Source organism: Cavia porcellus, unplaced genomic scaffold (assembly GCF_034190915.1).
Source record: "Cavia porcellus strain 051 isolate PalLab524CR breed Dunkin Hartley unplaced genomic scaffold, mCavPor4.1 scaffold_25, whole genome shotgun sequence".
NCBI classification, from domain to species: Eukaryota; Metazoa; Chordata; class Mammalia; order Rodentia; family Caviidae; genus Cavia; species Cavia porcellus.
This window is the reverse complement of record NW_026947508.1, coordinates 34,929,043-34,940,032: the sequence shown is the minus strand read 5'-3', so window position 1 is coordinate 34,940,032 and position 10,990 is coordinate 34,929,043. Positions and strand designations below refer to the sequence as shown.

General features: G+C 41.8%; 1 protein-coding gene across 3 annotated transcripts in view; it reads left to right on the top strand.

The window, feature by feature from the left end:
- Positions 1-10,217: 10,217 nt before the first annotated feature.
- The window catches only part of Nfyc (nuclear transcription factor Y subunit gamma), a 62,971-nt gene continuing 62,198 nt past the window's right edge, over positions 10,218-10,990 (top strand). For all 3 annotated transcript variants that reach the window (XM_003461616.5, XM_063236219.1, XM_004999754.4), the window contains exon 1: positions 10,218-10,424. The gene's annotated coding sequence lies outside the window, so the exon portion shown is untranslated. The remainder of the gene's footprint in view (positions 10,425-10,990) is intronic.

Genomic DNA, 10,990 nt, shown 5'->3' with positions numbered 1-10,990 from the left:
AATAGAACATGGAAAGGTTGTAATGCAGCTTGGAGCAAATCAGCAAATAATTATTAGCACAAGTAATATTGAAACTTATTTTTGTCTTTTTGAGACAGGGTCTCATCAGACAGTTCAGGCACTTGAGCTCACTTTTGTAGCCCAGGCTGGTCTCAAACTTGCAACCATCCTCCAACTTCAGCCTCCCAAGTGCTGGGATTGTGCCACCACCCCTGGCTAGTATTGAAACTTTTGATTAATTTTGTCACCATTATTTATTGGTATCAACTATATTACTTCTCTCTCTTTCACTCTTTGTCCTGGGGATTGGATCTAGGACCTCCACACTAAGCTACATCCCCAGGCATGGTTGTTTTTGTTTGTTTGTTCGTTTCCATTTTAAGACTGGATCTTGCTAAGTTGTCCAGACTGGGCTTGAATTTGTGATCCTCCTCTCTCAGCTTCCAGAGTATTGAGATTATAGGTGTGTGCCACAATGCTTGCTTTACTTCTCTTTTGAATGGCTCCTGCATTTGCTTTCCATGAGCTATATATTTTCAGAAAGCCAATTCCATCAAATGTTCAGAGCAAGCCAATTAAGGCACTCAATCCCACTGGTTACAATTATTGGTCAGGTGGTCAACCAGTCCAATCAGAGTCAATCTCAGGATTTTTGCTGGGAATCTGACACACAGACTTTGTTTCTTGCTAATTATAAATAAAAAACATTCAGGTCCTGGAAGCTGTTGGCAATCATCTTGGGACAATAAGGGGTGTGGAAGTCAAGAAAAAAAATATTCTCAAAGACCAGGAGGTTAATTTTTTGGCATGTGTGTAACCCATATGCTGTAGCCACTGTTTTGGGAGCTCTGACATAGCTGATCAAGCTCATGCCCTTAGGCTTTTTACTATCTGTCACAAAGTAAGACTAATGTACAGACGCATATCTGAGTGGTTCCCCACAGCCTTGATGTACATATGGCTGAAAGAGGACTCACAGTAGTTTTCATAGCATTTACTCTTGCTATAACTGAAATTTTCAATTCAATTTTTTGAAATATAAACTATTTACAAACTTTTTTTTTAAGGCAGGGTTTCATTATGTATTTCAGGTTGGCCTTGAACTGGCTTATGTAGCCAAGGCTGGCCTTGAACTCATGGCAATCCTTCAGCTTCAGCCTCCTGAGTGCTGGGATTATAGGCATGCACTACCAAGCTCACCACAAACTTGTAAATGATTTCCTGGTTGTTATTGTTGATATGTTGTGTCAATTTGAGAAGTTTAGAAGTTTAAGAGACTCAGCAGGGCCCAAGATTCTTACTTTGTAAATGTCCTCATCCTGGGGCTGGAGATTTAGCTCAGCGGCATAAGCGTCTGCCTTGCAAGCAGGCAGTCATGAGTTTGATCCCTGGTACCGATAAAAATGAAAAAGACAAAAAAAAAATATCCTCATCCTGTGCAAGGAGATTTTGTGAGTGCTACATCCACCCTGGAGGGGGAGTGGCCTACATATAATTTAAGGGAGGAAAAAAGGTTTGCTCTTCCCCACTTTTGCTCAGGCTGCTTTTGCTGGTGTCTGCCTTGAAGTGTTGTCCCCGTGCCATGCCACCCTGCCTTGGAGCCAGCTGATTATGGACTGAAACCTCCACAAACAGTGAGCTAAGTAAGTCTTTTATTCCCTCATTTTGGGTGTTGAGTATTTTGTCCCAGCTATGAGAGAAAAGTAAACAAGATACTGATCTATTAATGTTATCACTTATAGCATGAAAAATGGTCCTGTACTATACTACCACCAATTGGTGCAAAATTTAACTCTTTATTCTTGGATTCTTTTCTTCCTTTTCTTTTAGTGGAAAATGAATCTCCAGTCTTCACACTGAGCTACATTCTCAGTCCTTTTTTATTTTTTATTTTGATAGGGTCTTCCTAAATTGCCCAGGTTGGGCTTAAACTTGCTTTTCTCCTGCCTCAGCCTCCCACAATGCTGGGATTACAGGTGTGCATCACCATGCTTGACTTTTAACTCTTGATTTTAAGCATTCTAATCTCTACCAACTTTCTTGATTCTTCGTCCATATTGTCTGTGCCAGAGATGAACCTTCCCCCTGACCTGTGTTCAGGATCCCCAAAAACTTACCTCTGTAGATATTTTTTCTTGTTTGCATTTCAATGTTCTCTTGTCTTCCTGAATATTAACTTCATTACTTTACTGTAGAATTTCTTCTCTTAAAGCCAAAAAGAAGTCAACAAATAACACTTCTTTTATCCCATTTCAACGCTTGCTTCTTTCAGTTAATGGTTGAATAGGACAGGAAGCAGAAAGGTGCTTATTATAAGGGATGAACTCAGTAGGAAGGGAGCTTGGTAAGAAGGTAAACAGTGGGCATCAAAGGGAGAAGATGTTGAGATTTGGATAAATGGATAAAAACAGAAATTAATTTGATCCAAGAACTACCTTCCTCAAGCTCTTCTTTTGAGTCTCTTTCTAGTGTTTAGCTCCCAAACCTTAGTTGTTAGAAGCTGAACTCTGTAGTTGGGTAGGCATAGGTTCAACACAACTCTTGCTAATTCCGAATTACTTCAATAAAAGAAATCTCTTCTTTAAGTTCACTCACCTGTAAAATTAGTCTAATAAAGCCTAACTCATTGAGTTGGTTTAAGGGTTAAATGCCATCATCCCACATTAACTCTTATTACTATGAAGGTCTCACCCCAAGCTCATATAAAACCTTACCCCACTAATAATATTTACTATAATAATCACTTGTTTATCAATTCCTCTGTGATTGGCAGTATACAAACCCTTACCAACAAGGTTTCCAAGTGATGAATTCTCTAACTCCTTCTGCAAAGTTTTCTCCCTCTGATAATTTAATTAACCTTATAGATTGTCTTCTATACACCAGATAGTGGACTAGCTTACTTGGATTTATTCACACCATAGACATTGATTAAGTACTTACCATGGTACCAGGAACTTAATAAGTGCTAAAGATGCCAGGATACTCATGGTCCTAACCCTTGAAGGAATCACAGTTTTTTCACACACAGTACGTACTATGAGATGAGTTAAGACTATGAGGTCTTTCTGGCTTCCTTGATGTAGGCAACTCCACCTTTGGCTGAAGATGCCTGAACAGACAATGTTTCTAACATCAATAAAGACTTTGAACTCCCCACTCCCTGGTAATCACCAGAATTAAGAAAGATTCCTGCTTGGGATTGGTCTCCAGAGGAAAGGAATTTAGCAGAAATCCAAAAGATAGATAGCTGGCCTGGATTTTACTCCACTGAATTTTTAACACTTCTCATCTCCAGTCACTCACAGTTTCCTAACTGCAAAATCTGATGGAACTTCTTGACCCTTTGTTGATCTGTTGCCCTCCTCTCTTTGTGGTCTCACCATTGACTGTTCCTTGCATCTTTTACCTCTCCAACTCAGAAGTTAAGTAAATGGAGCTGAGTCTTAAGACCGGATCGAACTGACTCCAAAGCTCTTCCTACAGTCAACACTCTATGTTACCTTCCAAACAAACTAACTTCATGTGGCCTAATACCTGGTCATTAGTTACACTTAGCTATTTAAATTGAAATAAAATGAAACTAAAAATTTAGTTTTTTAGTTGCACCATCTTTTGAGCTCGTGCATTAGCCATGTGGGGTTAATGGCAACTACTGTGGAACAGTGCAGATAGAAAGCATTTCCACCATTGCAGAAAGTTCTGCGGGTAGTGTTGCTTTTGATAGTTCTGTCCTCTGACCACTTCTCTTCATGTTCTCTTCCTTTATTTATTCTCAGGGAGTAGCCAGTTATTATTCAGTATCCCTAACCCTCTGAAAATGTTTCTCTATTCCCCACCTTCCAGCATTTATACCATAGGATACTATCCTCTTCTCCAAAACAGTGTTGGTTATGGAGGCCAAAGTTAATCTAAGCAACAATTCTTCCTCTCAGGAATTCCAAATTAAGCCTGAGGAACTAGTCATTTGGGTGATATTTTGAATGGAGGTGATTGGATCCATGGGTGGCCATGTGTTGTATGCTATGGGGTTAGGAAAACTAGCCTTTAGAAAGTTTTTTTTAATGACAGAACAGCTACATATATTGGGGAAAGTTGTATTTAATGCAAAGGTTATCGGGGCTTTGTATCCCTCTTTTTCAGAGCTCTGCCTTCCTCTGTGGCACCTTCTCACTGAGGCAGGTTTTCTCTGTGTAGCAGCAGTGGTGACCAGCCTGAGGTCTTCATAACCGAAGATTTCCAGAAGAGAAATTCTGTTTCTCCTACATCTAAATTTCAAGTCTTTAGCAAGGCTTTGTTTAGCTTAGTTTGGGCCATGTAACCCTCTCTTCAGAAATTCACTTAAGTCATAAGCAAGGTTTTCTACAAAACAGAAGCTAAACAGGGGACTAAGTGGTAAAGCTTCACATGGAAGGCACAATCCTGCAGCAGCACATTGCAGATGATGAGAAACAATACAAGGAAATGTTTTCTGGGTACTTCACAATGGGCTCTGAGAGGACATAGCTGGTCTCGTGGCTGAGGTGCACACTTGGCTGTGTAGAAAGTCTCCAGACAGGTCAAATGGAGAAATGATGGCTTGAAACAGTTCATTGGAGAACAGCAGGAGGAGTGGGTTGTTCTGTCCTGATCCCCTTTCTGACTCTGATTGCCTCATATTAGTCAATTCGCTTCATGGGTAGCTAAATTCGTTATACAAGATTGCTTTATTGACCCCTCAGCAGCTGCCCAAATAGCCAGATACCATGCTCTGTGGTGTGCCAACAGGGCCTGGAAGTTGCAAGACTGGACATAGACTTCATGTTTGCAACTAGGTGATCTCAGGCTGCAGCACTGAGAGACAATTCTTACATTTTGGCAGCCATGTCCGTGGTTGAGGTGGATCAAAGGGCTGAGAGCCTAGTGATGTTAAAGAATTCTGAGGAAGCACTGGCTGAGATGTGGTGGTCAATCGCACTTGGTAAGATTGGGTCATGTGCCCATCCATATGGCTGATGGGGAACAAGAGAGATACTATGATAGGAAGCATCCCATCCTCTTCTCCCTCAAGTCAGTTCACATCCTCAGGAAATATGACATTTAAAAATGGGGAAGTTATTTTTAAAATCTGTGAGAAAAATGGGAATGGCCTGGGGAAGATTGAGAGAGCTATGACAGTGATACAGGGAAGTGACACAGAGCTGACCCTTAGTGAAAGGTAGAGGGAAGGAAGGAGTTCTGAGTGGAAGTAAGTCAGACTTCAGAGAGTGAAGTCTGGAGAGGCTACTAAGGAGTCCCTAAGTCAATGCCATCTATCAGAAGAGCGCTGCTTATCTCAGGAACGGGCTTGTCCTAAAATTCCTGCGGTGCTCTGTCATTGGTTAGGGTCAGCTTGAAGGAAGTAAGGTGCCAGAGTAAAGTGCACCAGGTTCAGCAGGACCTTCAGAGCTCAGCTATTGGACCGCTAATGAATTTGAATTCCCCTAGTCAAGTATTAGAATAATATTCTCTTGGCCACACATCCTGTGAGCCCTGTGCTATCTAAACCTGAAGAAGGATGACTAGGCATGGTGGCACATGTTTGTAATCCCAGTACTCTAGGAGACTGAGGCAGTAAGATCACAAATTTCAGTCCAACATGTGCCATTTAGCAATTTAATGAAACTCCTATCTCAAAAAAGAAGGGGTGGGGAAAGAACTCAAACCTGATGAGGAAAGATAATTCTAAAATCAGGGATGGGAAGCACAGTGTCATTACAAGGCACTGCATAGGCAAGACAAATGTCCACCCCACAGCTTATGTGTCCCATCTGCAAATCAAACTCCACATGAACCTAAACTTGTGACTTCTCCACACTCTCACGCCTCACCTGGAGACTACCATCCTCCCAAGCATGAAACACGGTGGTTGTGATAGTATCCTTATTTATCTTTTGCTCCCACACTGTTCAACAGCCGTCGATAGTTAAATCCTTTGCGCCCTACCTTGGCATTACCCCTGCTGGTTTTGTATCCTCTTCCTTCTGTTCTCATTGCTGCCGCTGTGTTCGGGCCCTCATTTCCTATTTCCTCTTGTGGAAATCTCCTGCAGATCATTCTACAACTCTATTGCATCTTGTTTTCTCTTCTAGATTGTATTTAACATAGTTTTGACCGTGTCACTCTGCTTTGGAAAAACTTTTACTATTGGGAATATTAAATGGTATATAGACACTGTGGAAAACAGCATGATAGTTCCTCAAAACTCTAACTTTAAAATTATTATAAGTTTCAGAAAGGTCACTTCTAGATGAAGCATACACAAGTTCAAAGCAGGGTCCCCAACAGATATGTGTTCACAGCAGCATTATTCATAGTATCTAAAAGGTGGAAATAACCCATATGCCCATCATTTGGATGAGTGGATATACAAAATGTACTCTAGAGTCAGGTATGGTGGACTCTTAAGCCCAAGAATTTGAGGCCAGCCTGGAAAACACAGCAAGACCCTCTATCAAAAATAAAATACAGGCCGGGGACTCAGCAGGGCAAGTGCCTGCCTGACAAGCGCAAGGTTGTAAGTTTGATCCCCAGTACCAAAAATAAATAAAATAAAATACAGTTCAGCATGGTGGCCCATGCCAGTAACCCCAGCACTTGAGAGGCTGAGGCAGGAGGATCACAAGTGTGAGCCAGTCTGGACTATATATTGAGTTCAAGGCCAGCCTGTACTGACCTGCCTCAGAAACAAAACCCAAAAATCAAACAGCAAAAAAACAAAACAAATGGACCGGGGTTTAACTCAGGGGTGTAAGTGTCCGCCTGGCAAGCATGAGGTCATGAGTTTGATCCCTGGTACTGAAAACAAAACAAAACAAAGAAACCAAACAATTCACAATGTAATATATACACAATACATATGTTATATACACAAACTGTATTATATACATAAAATGTTTTACATACACAATAAAAAGAAATTTTGGTATATGCTACAACACAGATAAAACCTGGAGACATTATGTTAAGTGAAATAAGTCATACATAAAAAGACTTACATGGTCCTACTTACACACGGTACCCAGAATAAACTCATAAAACAGAAAGTTAGAATGGTGGTTATCAGAGAGAGTAGGGGGCAGAGGATAGGTAGTTAACATTTAATGTGTAAATTTTCAGTATGTGATGATGAAAAATTCTGGTGATACACTTTAAATTGGTTACAATTGCATGACTAAAAAAACCAGAAAACTCAGCAACAACCAAAACTTTCATCATTTGCTCTCCCTAGGAAAAGATAAAACCGGAGAGCCTTAATTTGATCATAACACATTCTTCCCATTAGTCTTCTTCCTTTCCCTTTTACTGTTTCCTTAACTAATCCCTTGCTTCTGTATTTGCCACCTACTAATTCAAGACCCAGTTCAAGGTCACCTCCTTGTAAATCTTTCCTGATCCCTTCTCCCCTACTATTTCATACTACTGTATGTGGTACTAATCTCTTCCTTTTTTGAATTACAGCAGCATATAATCTGTGTATCTCTTTGGTACTAACTGCTTTTCTTTTAGATCAAAGCTGCCACACAAGGTAATGGTGGGAAGGGTAATGGTGTAAGGAAAGCTAGCTGGGCATCCAGACAGGTCTCTAAGACACTATGACCTTAGAGAATTTACCATCAGTCCTGAACTGATCTCTAACTTTTCAAAATCAAGCTTCATTTTTTTTTGGGGGGGGGATACAGGGAATCAAATTCAGGACCTCATGCTTGCCAAGCAGGTACTATGTGGCTGAGCTGTATTCCCAGCTCTCATGCCTGATTCTAACAGTAAGCAAGGAGTGAAAAAACCTCCCTAGGGGAGGAATTCTTATTTTCACTAAGCTCACACACAAAAAAATGGTATTTGTGCAAACGAGAATCTGATTAACTTATAAAGAAAGACACTATTATATACTTTTCAAAAGCTACTTGGGTAAGGTGGCATGTGCCTGTAGTTCCAGCTACTCAGAAAGCTGGGGTGAGAGGATCATTTGAGTCCAGGAGTTGGAGACTAGTCTAATACAGTTAACACTTCCATCTAAAACAAAATAAAACTAGAATCCTGTAAGCGACAGATCAATGTTCCTATGGGCAAGACATTTACTAAATATAGAATCACATCAGGAAAGCAATTTTAAGAAGCATTTTTTAGTTGAAGCAGTCTGATAGTCTTGTCTACCACGCAGATGACATGGAAAGTAAATTCTAATGTGAGGAGTAATGCTACTGTTAGCCTCTATGATTGCTTGTTTTGAGGCTGTTGTAGCTGATCAAGCCCTTTGGTTAAAGAATTTCTCTCCAAACAGGATTGACTGACAAAACTGGACTGTAATTTCATAAATTACAATCACATCTGCCTTCTTGATTCCTCCAGAATGATTGAATCATAGTTTGGTAAGTTTTGTTTTGCTTTTTGGTGCTGGAGATCGAACTCATGACCTCATACTTGCCAGGTAGGCTCTAATGCCACTGAGCTAAACCTCCATTCCTTGGTTTGCTTTTGATCATGTTTGGGAACAAGCTCTTAAAGGGTTTACCTCTAGGTAATTGCAGGTATAGTAGATTAGGCCAGTCAGGCTACTCTTCAGTAACAATCCAAATAATCCCAGGGTTTACAGCAGCAATTTCTTGTTTACATTACATATCACGTGTGTTAGCTGTGGCTTTGCACAGCTTCATTTTGGGATGGAAGCTTTATGTGGGATATGCTCTCATGGCAAGAGGAAAAATGTATGGCTGAAATCATGGGATGGGAAGTGGTTCATGGTATTTCTATTCATATCTCCTTGATCAAAACAAGGCCAAATTGGGTACAGTGGTGCACATTTGTAATCCTGGGACTCTGGGAACTGAGTCAGGAGAACTGCAAATTCAAGTCCAACCTAGGGAACTTAGTGAGAGCCTCTCTCAAAAAATAAAAAAGGACAGGGATGTAGCTTGTGCCAAGGTCCTAGGTTTAATCCTCAGTACCAGAAACAAAGCAACAAATAACACACTGATTTGTGTTGCTTCCTACATGTTTTGTACTTTTTCCCATTTTCATTCCACTGCATTGAAACATCTTTTGCAAACATAGTATACACAGTAACTATTCAGTATTTGCAGAAGTATAAGGGTTTTTTTGGAGGTGTGTGCTGGGGATTGAACTCAGGGGTGCTCTAGTGAGTCACATTTTCAGCCTTTTCTGTTTTTTTGAGACAGGATCTCAACAAATTATCCAGGCTGGTCTTAAATTTGTGATCCTTGTGCCTCAGCTTTCCAAGTACTGGGATTATAGGTATCCATTGCCATGTTTGGTAACACAGCTTTTTTTCCTCTATTAAGTTTTTCTATGATCTTAATACTTTTCTTTTTCATGTCATTTCTTATGTCTGAGAATGTCATGATTATCATTAATTTTTTAAAAACATATTTGCAATTTATAAAACACTCTTCATATTTCAATCTCCCAGGTGGGATTAGATCGTTTTACAGATAAAGAAATAGAGATGTTTTATAGCTAGATTATTCATTTGTCAAGTATTTATTAAATGCCTTTAGAAGGATTACTCAATTCTTCTGAACTTCAGGTTTTCTTATCTATAAAATGGAAATCATTAATGCTTTTGGACGAATGGTTTTAGACATGAAAGAAATAGGAAAAAGATGCTCCTTTACAGCTGTGGTTTCTAATTGTCTTGGATGAAGATTTTATACTCCAGATTAAAAAAAAAATGTGTGTCAACATAGTGTTAAAAGCTAACCATCTTGAAAAGTATTGCTCTTTATTCTAGAGTCTATCGTTTTACAGTTTTGGTGTTAAGTGCCTTCTAAATTAAATTCATAAGAATTTATAGTGCCTTAGCTGATTTTTTTTTTTTTTAAGAGTAAGAAATTGGAGAATATGAATAGCTCCTGAGACAGGAGTCCCGAATGGTTGCTCACCTATAGCTAACTTTAATGGCTCGATCTTTTATTCCGTCTTCTTCCAACCCCTAACTCTCTCCAAATTAAATCAAAACAATCCCCCACAAAACTCCTTTCCTAAAACTCAAAACCCCTGCACCACAGCTAAAGATCCAATGGCCTCTGTTGGTCACCAGGCGACGCCTCCTACTCCCAGGAAGGGGCGCGGTCAAAAAAGGCTCAGCTCCCTTTTCACCCCCTCGTCCACGCCCCTTCCCAATTCTCGCGAGACCTCAAGAAACTCGGCTTCTGCGCATTACACTACATTGGGAGTCAAGGCGCCAAGGGAGGGGGAGGGGAAAGGGGGAGACGGTGCAAACGGCGTGGCCGCCATCTTGTTTGTGGCCCCGCTCCGCGCGCTCTCTGTTCTCCGTGACGCACGCTTCCCCCTCCCCTCCGCTGTTTCGGGGCCTCTGTATTGCCTGACGCTGCAGGAGTGCGGGGGCGGCTCCTGGTCTTCAGTGAACTTCGTTGTAGAGGCGTGTGAGTGTGTGGGAGCTTCGGTGGGTGGAGGGTAAGGGGGCGGCGGCGGGGGGAGGGGCAACGCTTCCCGTCTTCCGCGGAGACTTCGCTTCCCTCTTGAGGCGACTGCTACAGCTCGGCCGGCCTACTGCCGCCATGTTGTATCTTCGCCGGGCCCGCTGCTACTGCTGCAGCCACCGCCGCACTCGCGGGGTCCGTACTCCTTGGCCGGGCCCGCGGGCTTTCTCCCATTGGCGGAAGGCGACGGCGGGGGGGCTCGCTTGTGATTGGTCGTTGGCGGGGAGGCCGTGGACCTGGCACCTTATTGGTCGGGGGTGATGAAGGAATCTGAAGCTGCGGGAATGCGAGCGTCCTGGGCTCCGGCGGCGGGGAGGGTCACCCGGTTTGGTGCTGGTGTGGGGAGGAATTTGAGGGGCGAGTCCCTCTGGAGGCCTTAAGGTGGAAGAGAGAGAACTTCGCAGTCACTTGGGAGTACATAGTCTGAGGGTATGGTTTGAAATAGGGAATACCACAGATTCCTTCCAGAGTGTGTCTCACTCCTCTGTGCGGACCCAGCTTGGAAGCGT